General features: G+C 37.3%; 1 long non-coding RNA gene across 1 annotated transcript; it reads left to right on the top strand.

Annotated features, from left to right (window-relative positions):
* The first annotated feature begins 755 nt into the window (after positions 1 to 755).
* Positions 756 to 2,975, top strand: LOC118670886. Its single transcript, XR_004972494.1, has 2 exons — positions 756 to 897; positions 1,206 to 2,975. It is a non-coding gene; the product is annotated as an uncharacterized LOC118670886 (long non-coding RNA).
* The last annotated feature ends 11,350 nt before the right edge of the window (positions 2,976 to 14,325 follow it).

Genomic DNA, 14,325 nt, shown 5'->3' with positions numbered 1-14,325 from the left:
TGTTTTATGCATCTTTAAAAATTGTTGTCCATCCCCAGCACTGTCCCCTCCCCCAACCCCCAGTACAGGATTGCTCTTGTTTTATACTAATTTATTTTCATCTACCTTTTTGAAAAAATATAGATTAAGCTTAATTTTAGAGAGAGAGGAAGGAGAGAGAGAAAGAGAAACATCAATTTGTTGTTCCACTTATTTATGCATTCATTGGTTATTCTTATATGTGCCCTGACTAGGGATCAAACCTGCAGCTTTGCTGTACTGGGGCAATGCTCTAACCAACTGAGTTATATTTTCATCTAATTTTAACTGGTCTTCATTATTCATCATTTCAAAAATTTGGTATAATCTATATGTCCAATAATTGGTAAATTGCAAAAGAATATGCATGATGTTAGATTATAGAAAAATAACATAAGCTTTATCTATGTATATAAAAGGCTAGCCATAACAGGTTTGGCTCAATGGATAGAGCATCGGCCTGCAGACTTAAGGGTCCCAGGTTCGATTCTGGTCAAGGGCATGTACCTTGGTTGCGGGCACATCCCCAGTACGGGGTGTGCAGGAGGCAGCTGATTGATGTTTCTCTCTCATTAATGTTTCTAACTCTCTATCCCTCTCCCTTCCTCTCTGTAAAAAATCAATAAAATATATTTTTTTTAAAAAAAGGCTAATAATCAAAGTGTCCCCTTGGGAATTCAACCAGGAGACAGAGTTCGATCACTTGCTATGACATGCACTGACCACCAGGGGGCGGCACAGAGCAAAGGAAGGCCCCAGCTGTCAGTCAGAAGGCCAGGATCAGCCCTGATCACCGGCCGACCTAGGCACCCTACCCATGCAGGAATTTCGTGCACCAGGCCTCTGGTATAAAAATAATCTTAGAAGATTTAATCTAAGGTAAAGATTTTATTACACAAATAGGTTTGTATTATTTAAACACTTTCTTCTCATTACAGAAAACCAGGAACCACAAAGAGGGAAATAAGTAGAATAGTCAAAATTTCACCATTCTAGAGACAACTTCTGTGTGGGAGAGGAGAAATGTATATGAATTGACTAGTGAGTGATTAGGAAAAGGGTAGTCTTGATAATATTTTTGGAGGAAGACATAGAAGTCAAATGAATTTGATGGAAACCTAACAGGAATAGCTTAAAATAAATGAGGAATTATTTTTTATTTTTTAATATGTTTTTATTGATTTCAGAGAGGAAGGGAGAAGGAGCGATAGAAACGTCAAGGATGAAAGAGAATGATTGATGTGCTACCTCCTGCACACGCCCCACTGGGGATCAAGCCTGCAACCTGGGCGTGTGTCCTTGACTGGAATCGAACTTGGGACCGGAGATTCTTCAGTCTGTAGGCCAACGCTCTAACCACTGATCAAACCACCTAAGGCAATAGGAATTCTTTTGAAAGAGCTAAACTCAGATTAAGTCTCAGATTAAGGTACAGTTCATTTAATTTGCTAGCCCAAAATCTGGATAAATTAAGCATATATTTCTAAAACTTTATTTCCAGCTTTATTTTCTTTTATTGCTCTCTTGCAGCCAAATTCTGCTCCTCATGTTTTCCCTAAATGTTTCTAACATTCTCTTGACTTTATGCACAAGTTAGTATAACAAATGCTTCCAAGCATTGTCTATTGAACTATGTCCACCTTTCAAAGCTCACCTGAAATGCTTGCTTCCTTCTCCATGAAGTCTTTGCTTCTCATCCCACTCTTACCATCCAACTACTAGAAACCCCTTCCCTTTAAACCTCCATAGCACTTTGTATTTTGTTAATTGTCTCTATAGTCCATAATAGAGCAGTGAATTTGCAACATGTGACAATACTTTGTAAACTGTAAAGTATTATACAAATGTATGATGTTATTGTTCTTATCCTCAGAAATAGATTCTAAACTCCTTTAGGGCAGAGACCAATATTTTATTCAACTTTTTGTCCCCATTGTCTAACATGTTACCCAGCACCTGGTTATTTAATAAATGTTTGTTAAATAGCATATAGTAATTCTTTTCTGTTTTCCCTTGTATTAATTCTTCTGGGGTGGCCATGGGTCTTAAAGAAATGTTTCTTGTCTTTATTAACCTATTCAAAAATTTTGCAAAAGCCTCTGTGCTGTTTCATAGAAGAAGTTAAAATATGGATCTTCCCATGGAGTTCCCACTGAGTATGTAAAATTGTTTACTTCCAGGCATAATGCTCTTTGATGAGTAGATAATGAGGAATTTTCCTTGGGTTGGAGCAGTGTACAAATTTGTGCCTGGCATAGATGAGGCACTCATGGCACTCATCTGTGGTTAGAGGTAAGGCCTTCTATGATGCCCTTAGAACACAAGCAGAGCTACCCAAACTGGAAGTGCAGACACTGGTCCTTGGAGTGGCACATTTCAGATACCTGTACTTTGGAATAGCAGGTCAGATCTTGTTTTATGGTGCCACCAGAAGGATTTTCCCTGTCTTTACATGTCATAGAAGGCAATGAATTTCAGATCATCTATTCCTTATGGCAGTTATGGACAGATGGTAAGCATCTTTACATGTGCTTGTTTGTCATCCATCTTTCTCCTTTAGTGGTGTGTCCACCCCTCTCCCATTTAGATTGTTTGCCTCCTTATTATTGACTGGTTAGAGTTCTTTTGTGCATTCAGCATACAAGGATTTAATCAGATATGGGGTTTGGAAACACTGTTTCCGAGTCTGTGGCTTTTACTTTTCATAGTAGTATCTTTCAGAGACCAGAAGTTTAAAATTTTTATTGTCTTATTTATTAATGTTGTCTTTTATGGTTCATGCTTATTTGTGTCCTAAGAAATTTTTACCTAAACCAAGGTCACAAATATTTTCTCCTGTTTTCTCTTAGGAGTTTTATAGCTTTAGTTCTAACAATTAGAACTGTTATCCTTTTGGAGTGAATTATTTGTAAAATGTCTATGTATTAATCTTTAATAAAAAGTTTTTACAAAAGTTCCAACTATACTGACCTTATGTTGATAAGTGACTATTAGAATTACTCCACCTAGTGGATACTTACAAACATTCACACATTTAATCTGTCAGTTCATAGAATATTTTAACAATAAATACAAATGCATTAAACAAAAACCATATTTATTAATATATATATAAAAGTTTGGAAATGATTAAATTTTATATTTGAAATAAGTATATCATCTATAAAAATTCATATCTCCACATTTAGAGACAGACTTTTCTAACTTATTTTAAAATCATCCCTTTAAAATGAGGCACTTCAGTGGGATTCAGTCACTTTTTTAAAGTTTTAAAGTATAGCACCTTCACACCTACTTGTCAAGAACTGTTAATCAATAGTAGACAAGGAGGAAATTACTAATTTTCAACAAAAACTTTTGAATAAGTGGGTAGAATTGAAAAATGAATATTGGATCTACATATCTTTGTTGTTTTTTAACCAAGTTTCAAGATAAGCTGAACTTAAAATTCAACTTTTGGTTTGCTGTATCAAAAAGTGATAACCTTAGATTTTAAAAAATAATTATGTATATTCACTTAGCACTCATCCCAAATATTATTAATAGTAAAAGCAAAAAGGATTTTTGTACCAATTATTTCTTCTATATATAAATGCTTGGCTATATTTTATAACACACAGGATTTATAAGTATATAAATGAATAATAATTAAATATATCCTTGAACATATTACTTAATCTGTCTGGATTCCTGTATTCTCATCTTTAAAATGAATGGTTTTGGTTATGTAATCTCAACTTGCTTGAAAATTCTTTGATTTTGTAACTCAGTGCCTAGAGATCTTTTTTTGGCCTGTACTTCTACATTTTTTTACAGATACTATCACTGATATTTTTGTCACATGTTTTAAAAACCATGTAAAACTTGAGTTTTCTTTAGAATTCAGAAAGCTCATATTCAGACAGCCCCTGCCTAATGTCAATCCCAAAGTTATGCAGGTATCATTTCAGTTAAAAATTATTTTTTTTCCGACTAAAAACCAGTATGAAAAATAATTGAGGAATAAGAAACATCACTAAGATTGAGGAATGAGAAGAGGAATTTAGTTGAGACAGTGGAGGGAAAAAAAACAGATGTGGGAATGACAGGAATTTATTTTGATGGAAGCTAAATAAAAAAAATAATTGAGATATGATTCAGCCCCAGAACTGGCTCTGAGATTGATTGATGTCTCTCCCACAGCTGCTTTGCAGTTCAACTTCTGCCCAATTTGATTTCTCTGGCACCCCTGGATGTGCTGCTACTTAGAGCAATCCCTCATAAGCCCCCCGCATGCAGATTACCACCTCGGGGAATCCGGACTAAGACAGACTCCAGATATTCTTCAGATATTGACAATAATCTTTAGATATTGTCAAATCAATTCTTGGGTCTAGTTAGGTCATAAAACAGGTAGCTTTCTTGGTAAGTTAATATTGGCCATCATCATAGATGACCATACTTTAATCTGAACTAAGTATGATAGGGAGGAACCTAGGAAAGCCCATTGGATCAAAGTCCTCTCTGTGTCCCATTGTTTCAAAGTGGTCCAACGTACATTTGTTTACTAAACATTAAGTCTTTTATTTTTATTTTTTTTTAATATTTTTATTGATTTCAGAGAGGAAAGGAGAGGGAGAAAGAAATAGAAACATTAATGATGAGAAAGAATCATTGATTGGCTGCCTCCTGCACGCCCCACACTGGGGATCAAGCCCGCAACCCAGAAATATGCCCTGACCGAGAATCGAACCGTGACCTCCTTATTCATAGTTCAATGTTCAACAACTGAGCCATGCCGGCCAGGCTAAACATGGAGTCTTTTAATTTCCCCGTGATTTGTCTTACTTCTTCTGTAGTTCCGAAAACGACATATACCTCATTTTGCCTTACTGTCTTTGGAATTCTTGCTCATTTGAATTCCCCATGCACACATATTAAAACTGGATTTCCACTTGTTTACCTGAGAAGAACTAAGGGGGAAATGGGAAAACAGTGGGGAGCATGTACAGCGTGGATTAGAAGGGGACTATCACTCTACCCAGAATGGCAAGCAATTAAAAACATAAATAATTGTTTATTCCTGGAATTTTCCAATATTTTCGGATGGTGGTTGACTAGGTAACTGAAACTGCGAAAAGGGAAATCGCAGATGGAGGAACTACTACTATGTAGTGTTAAAAAAACAAAATTCAACTGAGTAAATTTGAAGATCTACTTGGCTTTCATTAAGCAATTCATGAATCAGGCAGCATCCCATCTAGGAACTAAAGAGCTTCGAGGGACTTGTACACGTGGAAGGTTTTTATAGGCAGAAAAAGGATGGGACTAAGAAGTGAAAAGAATGAATTATTTCAGGCCAGGTCACCTTCAACCTTCCTAATGCTGCGACCCTTTAATACAGTTCCTCATGTTGTGATGACCCCCAACCATAAAATGATTTTCGTTGCTACTTCATAACTAATTTTGCTACTGTTAAGAATCATAATGTAAATATCTGATATGCAGGATGTATTTTCATTGTTACAAATTGAACATGATTAAAGCATAGTGATTAGTCACAAAAACAATATGTAATTATATATGTGTTTTCCGATGGTCTTAGGCGGCCCCTGTGAAAGGGTCGTTCGACCCCCAAAGGGGTCACGACCCACAGGTTGAGAACCGCTGCCTTAGGGGAAGTCAGTCCTCTCAGGAAGGTTTTTATAGAAAGCAGGATGGGGCAAGGACGCTACTAGTGAAAGAAAAGAGGATTTGGAGGGAGGCCAGAACATATTTTCTTTGGGGAGAAAAGATTGGGAAGGGTTTTCATCATGCAGGTTGCCCTTTCTCTCTTTGGGGCTGGAGAGGACCCATGTGACAAGTTACTTTACTGGGGCTTGACCAGAAAATTCCAGACTGGTTGATTAAGAATACATTACTGGGAGAGGTAGAAACTGCAATTAGATCAGGTACTGAATCTAAGTTTGGTATCGTGGACTTGCAGCATGAGTAACACTATTTGGGGCCTGTGGTTTTGTATTTAACAATAGTAATTGCATAGAGGTAAAAGTTGAAGCCACATCATTCTACACCACCATAAAATTATGTATACTTGACTTTTAAAATTCAATTTCAATTTATATTCAAACAAAATGAATATAAAACTTAACTATTGAGTTGATATAATTTAAATTTTAAACATTCTACTCAGGTTATTTGTAATAGAGTTTTAAGGCTTAACTGCGATAGCCAAGTTAATTCTAATAACCATCAAATGAATTTCCAGCATAACTCAATGATTTTTGTATCTATTTAGTTTGCATCAACAAGATTATAATTGTTACCAAACCCAAGTTTGTAAGGCAAAAACTCCTAACATCAGTGTTTGGAGTAAGGAAAGGTTTATTGATCGAGAAAATGGGAGATCTAATGGAGCCCTAAATCCATCTTGCTCACTGGCCTAGGTGAGGGCTTTTAAAGGGTTAGTGGGGGAGAGTATGCGGAAGTCCTGGAGGATAGTTTTAATTGGAGGACATTGGAACTAGACCGTTTACGGTAAAGGGATGTCAACACTGGATCTTTCTGGACAAGGAAACTTTGGCTTCTGAAAGGATTTTGCTGTTCCAGTTCTGGTTATGTCCTAGTCCTTTGGTCCATGAGGGGTTGAGACTTTGGTTCTGGATGCAGCTGGAGGTCAGAGTTCTCTCCTCTGAGCATGTTTTTGCAGCATGACTTACAGATTTGGTCTGTTGTCACTGAAAAGCAACTCAGTATCCTGTTAAGCAGAATAGGACCATTTTGAGCTGGTTCTGCAGTTACATACTAGTAGTCACTATCGATCATCTCTGTACTAGTCATTTTATTTGCACTCTGTGTCATTTCTTCCTATCAACCTTATGAAGTTAACTTTATTCTCAATTTATTGAGAAAAAATTATTCAAATTTTAGTACTAGCATGAAGTTGAATAACTAGTTCATGGAACTGTTCAGACTCAAACTCGAGGTTGCCTTGTTCAATGTTTTTGCTCTTGCTAATTTTGCAAAGTATATGTTCAATGTACATGTAGTTTTAATGGATTCGTTCATGAAGCATTGTTATAGGTTGTGATACTGTGATTTACAGTAAATATATATTTAGTTTTGTTCACCATTCTTGGGCTTGCAATTAGCATCTGAACTGGGGATAGTCTTGTTCGACTGAGCCCATAACCTGTGGCACCTGATCCTATGTCCCCGTAGTTCAAGTCAGAATTGAGTTGAATTGTAGGGACATCCAACTGGGGTGGGAGCAATTTCACACATTGGAATTGGTGACCAGAATTATATACTATATATATCCCACGTTCAAAGGCTGTTAAATCACATTGTTTACCCATATCTTCAGAAAAAAACCACTTCTACTGTCGTGGTAAACAACCTCCTTCCCTATTTATAATGGTCTGGCCCTCTAGCAACTTCAGCGCAAAATTATAGCTAATTTGCTTACAAACGTCAGGTGATCATAATAATCTGGCCACTCAGTGTATATAAATATGTAATAGCTTGGTATAACCAAAGAAATGTTAAGCAAAAACAGGACTGCAAGATAAACTACACTATAAAATATAAATGTATGCACATGAACATAGAAAAAAATGTTTAAAATGAAATATGTTCTTGAATGGTAGAATTATGAATGACTTCTATCCTAGTATACCTTTTGTTATTTTGTAAAATACATAAAGTGAGTATGTCTAATTTGTAACTGGAAAAAGTAAATTTTGTTTTTACAAATGTAAAGTTACTTCTTACTTTTAAATGGAGCATATCAGTCTTCTTGATCACTTTGGAAAATGATATTTATATTGAGCTTACTTTTTTTAAAATATATTTTTATTGATTTCAGAGAGGAAGAGAGAGAGAAAGAAAAACATCGGTCATGAGAATCATCAATCGGCTGCCTCCTGCATGCCCCACACCAGGAATGGAGCCCGCAACCTGGGCATGTGGCCCTGACCAGAATTGAACCCAGGACCCTTCAGTTTGCAGGCTGATGCTCTATCCACTTAGCCAAACCGGCTAGGGCTTGAGCTTATTTTTTAATGAATCCTGGTTTACTTTACACATTTTCTTGTTTTCAAGACATAAAAAAACAAATTTTTTCTCAAGTTCCACTAGGTGGTGTTACAGTGGAATGAATTAATTGCACTTCTTTTTAACACCCACTAATTCTCAAACTTATTTTAATATATATTTTTATTGATTTCAGAGAGAAAGGGAGAGGGAGAAAGAGATAGAAACATTGATGATGAGAGAGAATCATTGATTGGCTGCCTCCTGCATGCCCCACACTGGGGATGGAGCCTCCAACCCTGGTGTGCCCTTGACCAGAATCGAACCTGGGACCCTTAACTCCACAGGCTGACGCTTGATCCACTGAGCCAAACCAGCTAGGGTTAATTCTAAAACTTTTGATCCTGTTTTCAAGTTCAAGGTGTAATTCTTTCCCCCCAATCAATCTCTGCATTGTGTCACTACCAATGAACAAAAACAGATTTCCTCACTGCAACTCTAGTGCTGATTTAATGCACTATTTAAAAGATGGCATCTATTAATTGATAGGAAATTAATTGATTAATTGACTTATGCTAAGTGATGATATAAGCAATGATCTATTGTAAACATGAAACAGACATATATCCAAACCTGACAACCATGAGATCCTTAGAGATAACTGGATGTATTGTAGCTGGACAAGTGGAATGAGAAGTTAACTAGAAGAGGACGTTCTGCCAAGAAAAGACGGGAGCCTGCAAGCAGGCCACGTCAGAACAAAGTCTTGCAAGCAAGACTTATTGTTCAGAGGCAGAACTTTCCTTGAGGTGATAAATAGTCCATAAGGGCATGGAAAGTTCAAGGGAGGGTGCACTGCTGCAGGTGGAAAGAGTCTTGGTATAACATAGGAAATTAATAGTGTAATGTATAACTTAGCTCAGATGATCTCATAAGCATACTTGTTAGTCATTGTTACTTGCTGTACTCCATTGTTATTTGCTGTACTCCCCAAATAAAAGCCATGAGGGCTTTGGGAGCATTGCTACTCGCCTGAGCGAGCAGTAGCCCTCTGCTCCTCTGTATCCTGCACGCCAAGCTCATCTCAGCGTCACTGTTCACAAAGAACATCAACAGGTATCTGGACCATACTTTGTAAACCACTGATTTACCATATAGTACTTTAAAAAATTTGGTTTAGTAATTTTCCAATGATCAGAAATTCTCAACATTCAGATATTCAGCTACAGTAATAAAAAGTTATGGCACACTGGTGATTACAGTCATGTTATTATGTATGACATTTTTATTTTTTTTATTTTTATTTTTTTTTAATATATTTTATTGATTTTTTACAGAGAGAAAGGGAGAGAGATAGAGAGTCAGAAACATCGATGAGAGAGAAACACGAATCAGCTGCCTCCTGCACATCTCCTACTGGGGATGTGCCCGCAACCAAGGTACATGCCCTTGACTGGAATCGAACCTGGGACCTTTCAGTCCACAGGCCGATGCTCTATCCACTGAGCCAAACCGGTTTTGGCATGTATGACATTTTTAGAGCAGCCTGTGTAAAAATCATCACTGTTCTCTCTCAGCGACCCTTTATCGATGAGGCTCAGTAAGTTTCCTCCTTTGCTACACATTTGTCCCCAGTCATCTCTCTGGCTCATGGTTTCCAACATCACAAAATTATCTCATTCTAATATATGCCCTTCAGCTTTTTTCCTGGTAATGTTGTCAACACAGAGAAGTGAACTTTAATTCCATTAATTGTACTTGTGCCTTGAGGTAGATTAAGCAACTAAAAAACATGTCAGGGGTAATTTCCTGTGAATAAATTCATGTAGGGTCTATAAAAGTTTGAGATGGCAGGCTGACTAATGACCTTTGAACATCCATGTTTGAATCTCTGGAATCTGTGAATGTTATCTAATATGGCAAAAGGGACTTTGCAGGTGTGATTGAATTAAAGACTTTGAGATGGAGAGACTGTGCTGGTATCTGGGCAGGCTTGATGTAATGACAACAGTCATTGTAAGAGGGACACAGGAGGAGTCAAAGTCAGAGGAGAAGGCCATGTGTAGATGGAAGCTGAGGTTACAGTGATGTGCTTGGAAGTTAAGGAAGAGGTCACAAGCCAAAGAACACAGGCTAGAAGCTGATAAAAATGCAAGGAAGTGAATCCTCTTTATGAGCCTCCAGAATAAAGCAGCCCTATAAACACTTTAACTTTAGCCCAGTAAAACTGATTTTGAACGTCTGGCCTCCAGAACTGTAAGTGAATAAATTTGTGTTGTTTTATGCCTATTTGTGGCAATTTGTTAAAATGGCAATAGAAAACTAACATTGTTCCATATCTGATTCTTGCCAAGTTATCTATTCCTATTAACCTGGTACTCATTGCTGCATCTATTTTGGAATTTTAACCTATTTTATTGTAATATAAAAATTATAATCCATTGGAAAATTATGTGCTACTTCTGATGGTTTAACTTGTTCCATTTTTCTGCAATAAGGTTTAGTAACATGTATCAAGATATTTACAAATGTTCAGACTTGCCCTGGCCAGGTAGCTCAGTTGGTTAGAGCATCGTCCCAATATGCCAAGGTTGTGGGTTCAGTCACCTGTCAGGGAACATAAAAGAATCAACCAATCAATGCAAAAATAAGTGGAACATTACCTTTCTCTCTCTCTCTCTCTCTCTCTCTCCCCCTCTCCCCCTCCCTCCCTCCCTCCCCTTCTTCTCTCCCTCCCTCTAAAATGAATAAATAAAAATTTTAAAATGTTTAAAAAATAAAAATATTCATACTCTTTGACCCAGTAATGCTAGGTATCTAGGGAAATAACCATAATTCATAGGTTCAAGACCTCTATACAAGAATGGGCATTACAAGAAAATAATAAAGATTAGAGGAGATACTAATAAACAGAAAAACAAAAGAGAAAATAAACAAAATACCCTTTTTCAATAATGAATAAAATAATGATGAATGTGTTAATTCAGTAGATGGGAGGAATCCTTTCACAATGTATATGTGTACCAAATCATCACAACATACACTTTAAATATCTTACAATTTTATCAATTATAACTCAATAATGCTGATTTTTAAAAAACCACAAAGCATCTTTGAAAGGAACTAAAGACCTAAGTAAATGGAGAAACATCCTATAATTATGGATCCAAAGACTTAGTAAAGAGAGCAATAGTCTCTAAATTGGTCTACAGAGTCAATACAATCCTTACAAAAATCTTAACAGCGTTTTTTGTAGAAATTATAAAATAATCTTAAAATTCATATGGAAGTGTAAGGGATCCAGAATAGTCAAAACAATCTGGAAAAAGAAGGACAAAGTTGGAGGACTCATGCTTCCAAATTTTAAAATGTACTACAGAGCTACAATAGTCAAGACAGTGTGGTACTAGACACAGAGATCAATGGAATAGAATTGAGAGTCCAGAAATAAACCATTTAATTTATGGCCAATGAATTTTCAATAAGGGGCCAAGATAGTTCAATGGAAGAAAGAATAATTTTTTCAACAAATGGTGTTAAGGCAACTAGATACCTACATGCAAAGAATAAAATTTGACCCCTTTCTCACACCATATACAAAATTAATTCAAAATGCACCAAAGACCTAAATAGAAAAGCTAAAACTATATATAACTCTTAGAAGAAAATATAGGAGTAAATCTTCATGACCCTGTGTTAGGCGAAGCCTTCTTAAATAGGACACCAAAAGCACAAGTACCAAAATAAAGTAAATTGGATTTCATCAAAATCCATTAAAAAAAAACTTTTGTGCTTCAAATGACACTATCAAGAAAGTAAAGAGACAACCCAGAGAATAGGACAAAATATTTGTATATCATATATCTGGTGAGGGACTTACAGGTAGAATGTATAGAGGACACTTACGACTGACTAATAAAAAGACAAATAACTCAATTAAAAAATGGATGAAGGATCTGCATAGACATTTTCCCAAAGAAGGGGTACAAATAGCTAATAAGCACATGAAAATATATTTGACATAGTTAACCATCAAGGAAATGAAAATCAAAATTATGAGACACCATTTTACACCCATTAGGACAGTTATCATTAAAAGTCATATAACAAATGTTGGTGAGAATGAAGAGACATTAGAATCCCCATACACTGTTGGTGAGACTATAAACCAGCCGTGGGCAAACTTTGGCCTGCAGGCCGGATCCGGCCCGTTTGAAATGAATAAAACTAAAAAAAAAAAAAAGACCATACCCTTTTATGTAATGATGTTTACTTTGAATTTATATTAGTTCACACAAACACTCCATCCATGCTTTTGTTCCGGCCCTCCGGTCCAGTTTAAGAACCCATTGTGGTCTACGGCCATACCACCCTGAACGCTCCCGATCTCCTCTGATCTCGGAAGCTAAGCAGGGTCGGGCCTGGTTAGTACTTGGAAGGGAGAACCCATTGTGGCCCTCGAGTCAAAAAGTTTGCCCACCCCTGCTATAAACTGTTGCACTCGCCATGGAAAACAGCCTGGTAGCTCTTCAAAAGTTAGAGTTACCATATGATGTAAATACGACATTGCATCAATACTAGTCAAGTGAGACTTTTTCTGACCTTCCTTATCTCATCATTCAACCCTCCTCTCTTCCTGGTGCCCTTTAACTCCTCCCTCCCCCACCCCATTGTGACAACCTAAAAAATCTTCAGACATTACCAAATGTCCCCAGGGATACAAAATCATTCCTGGTTGAGAAACCACTGATACAGATGATGTATTTTCCTGTAGTTGAACTCTGCCCTCTCAGCTTCTGTTTTTGTTTTTATGGACTGTGCTAAGCATAAGGCAGGTATTACACACACTCACAGAACAGAGGAGGCTGCCCTCACTGCATCTCTATTGGTTCAGGCCAGGCAGCCTCTGCAGCTTCCACTGCTCTTCCTGAGCACCCGTTCCCACAGAGGGGTTGCATCCCAGACATTCTCCATGGCCCAGGTCCTACCATGGCCATCTCTCCTGCAGTTGGAGCCAGGAGGATGCCTCCTCTCCCACCTGTTCTACTCAATTAGGGGGACACCACAGCAGAGACCTGAGGCCTTAACTTTTAAGTATTTACTATGAAATCTTTGAGTTCACCCTGCAGCAATGAACATTCTTGTACGTAGCTCCTTGTATTCTTTTTAAAAAATATTTATTTGTTTATTTTACAATTTAATTTAATTTTTCACATGTTCCTTGTATTCTTAACCAGTTATTTCCTCGGGATAAATCTCTGGATCTAATGACATGCACTTTTTTTTTTTCAGTACATTTGAAAGTGGATTGCCAACCACCTGGGAAGGTTGTGCCAATTTACACTCCCACCAGCCGTGTGTGACAGTATTGATTTTCTAATGCCTTTATCAGCAATCATTTAGATCTTGCTTTTTACCTAATTTCAAACTGGTGTAATGAAAACGGTATTTCATTGTTTGACTTCTTTGATTGTGGATAATGCAAGCTTCTTAAAGGTACATGAACATCAAGTTTTATAGAAATGTACTTTGGGAACATTAACCTATGAAAATTCCAATTTTAAATAGTATAAACTTTGGCAAATACTATTTTGAAGTAGTATTTGAACTTGATTAATTTGCATTATGATCTTCAGAACTAACTCAAAGGGCAAGACTAAGTAAACACATGCCAGAGTTAGTCTTTGGATATTTACAACACTGGGCAGTGTACTAAAGGCCACCTTTGAATAAACAGATGGCACATGCCTGATTGCCTCATCCGTTTGAACAATTTTACATGTAGACATTTATTCCTATTTCCAGAGTAAGATAAATCTATATTAATGATTTTTATATAATAGGAGAATTACATATTAATGTTTTTCTACAAAACAAGGACAATTGGTATTTTTCCTATTCTTAATCTGATGTTAGATACTATCTGCAACACATTATTGCCTTTCCTCCTATAAAACAATTTCTAGAGAAGATGGGTTGAAGTTAGGATCTCAGTGTTAGTCACCCTTTTATAATCTACTAGAGGCCCAGTGCATGAAAATTCATGCACTGGAGGGGTGTCCTCTCACAGTACGGGAGCCTGCCTCCTCTCACAGTACGGGAGCCCTCAGGGGCAGGAGGTGACCCGGAGATCGGGGGAAGGCGACGCCCCTTCACACCTCTGCTGCTGCCACTGCCGGCAGCACAAGCCTCGGCCAGCCCTGGTTACCTGCACCTTGGGCCGGCCCTGGGCGGCTGGGGGGCTGATGGGACTGGGAGACTCTGGAGGCACGCGCACAGAGTGGTCAGGCCCAC

This window comes from Myotis myotis, unplaced genomic scaffold (genome assembly GCF_014108235.1).
Source record: "Myotis myotis isolate mMyoMyo1 unplaced genomic scaffold, mMyoMyo1.p scaffold_m19_p_16, whole genome shotgun sequence".
NCBI classification, from domain to species: Eukaryota; Metazoa; Chordata; class Mammalia; order Chiroptera; family Vespertilionidae; genus Myotis; species Myotis myotis.
Note: the sequence above shows the minus strand (reverse complement) of the source record. Positions and strands in the feature narration are given on the sequence as shown.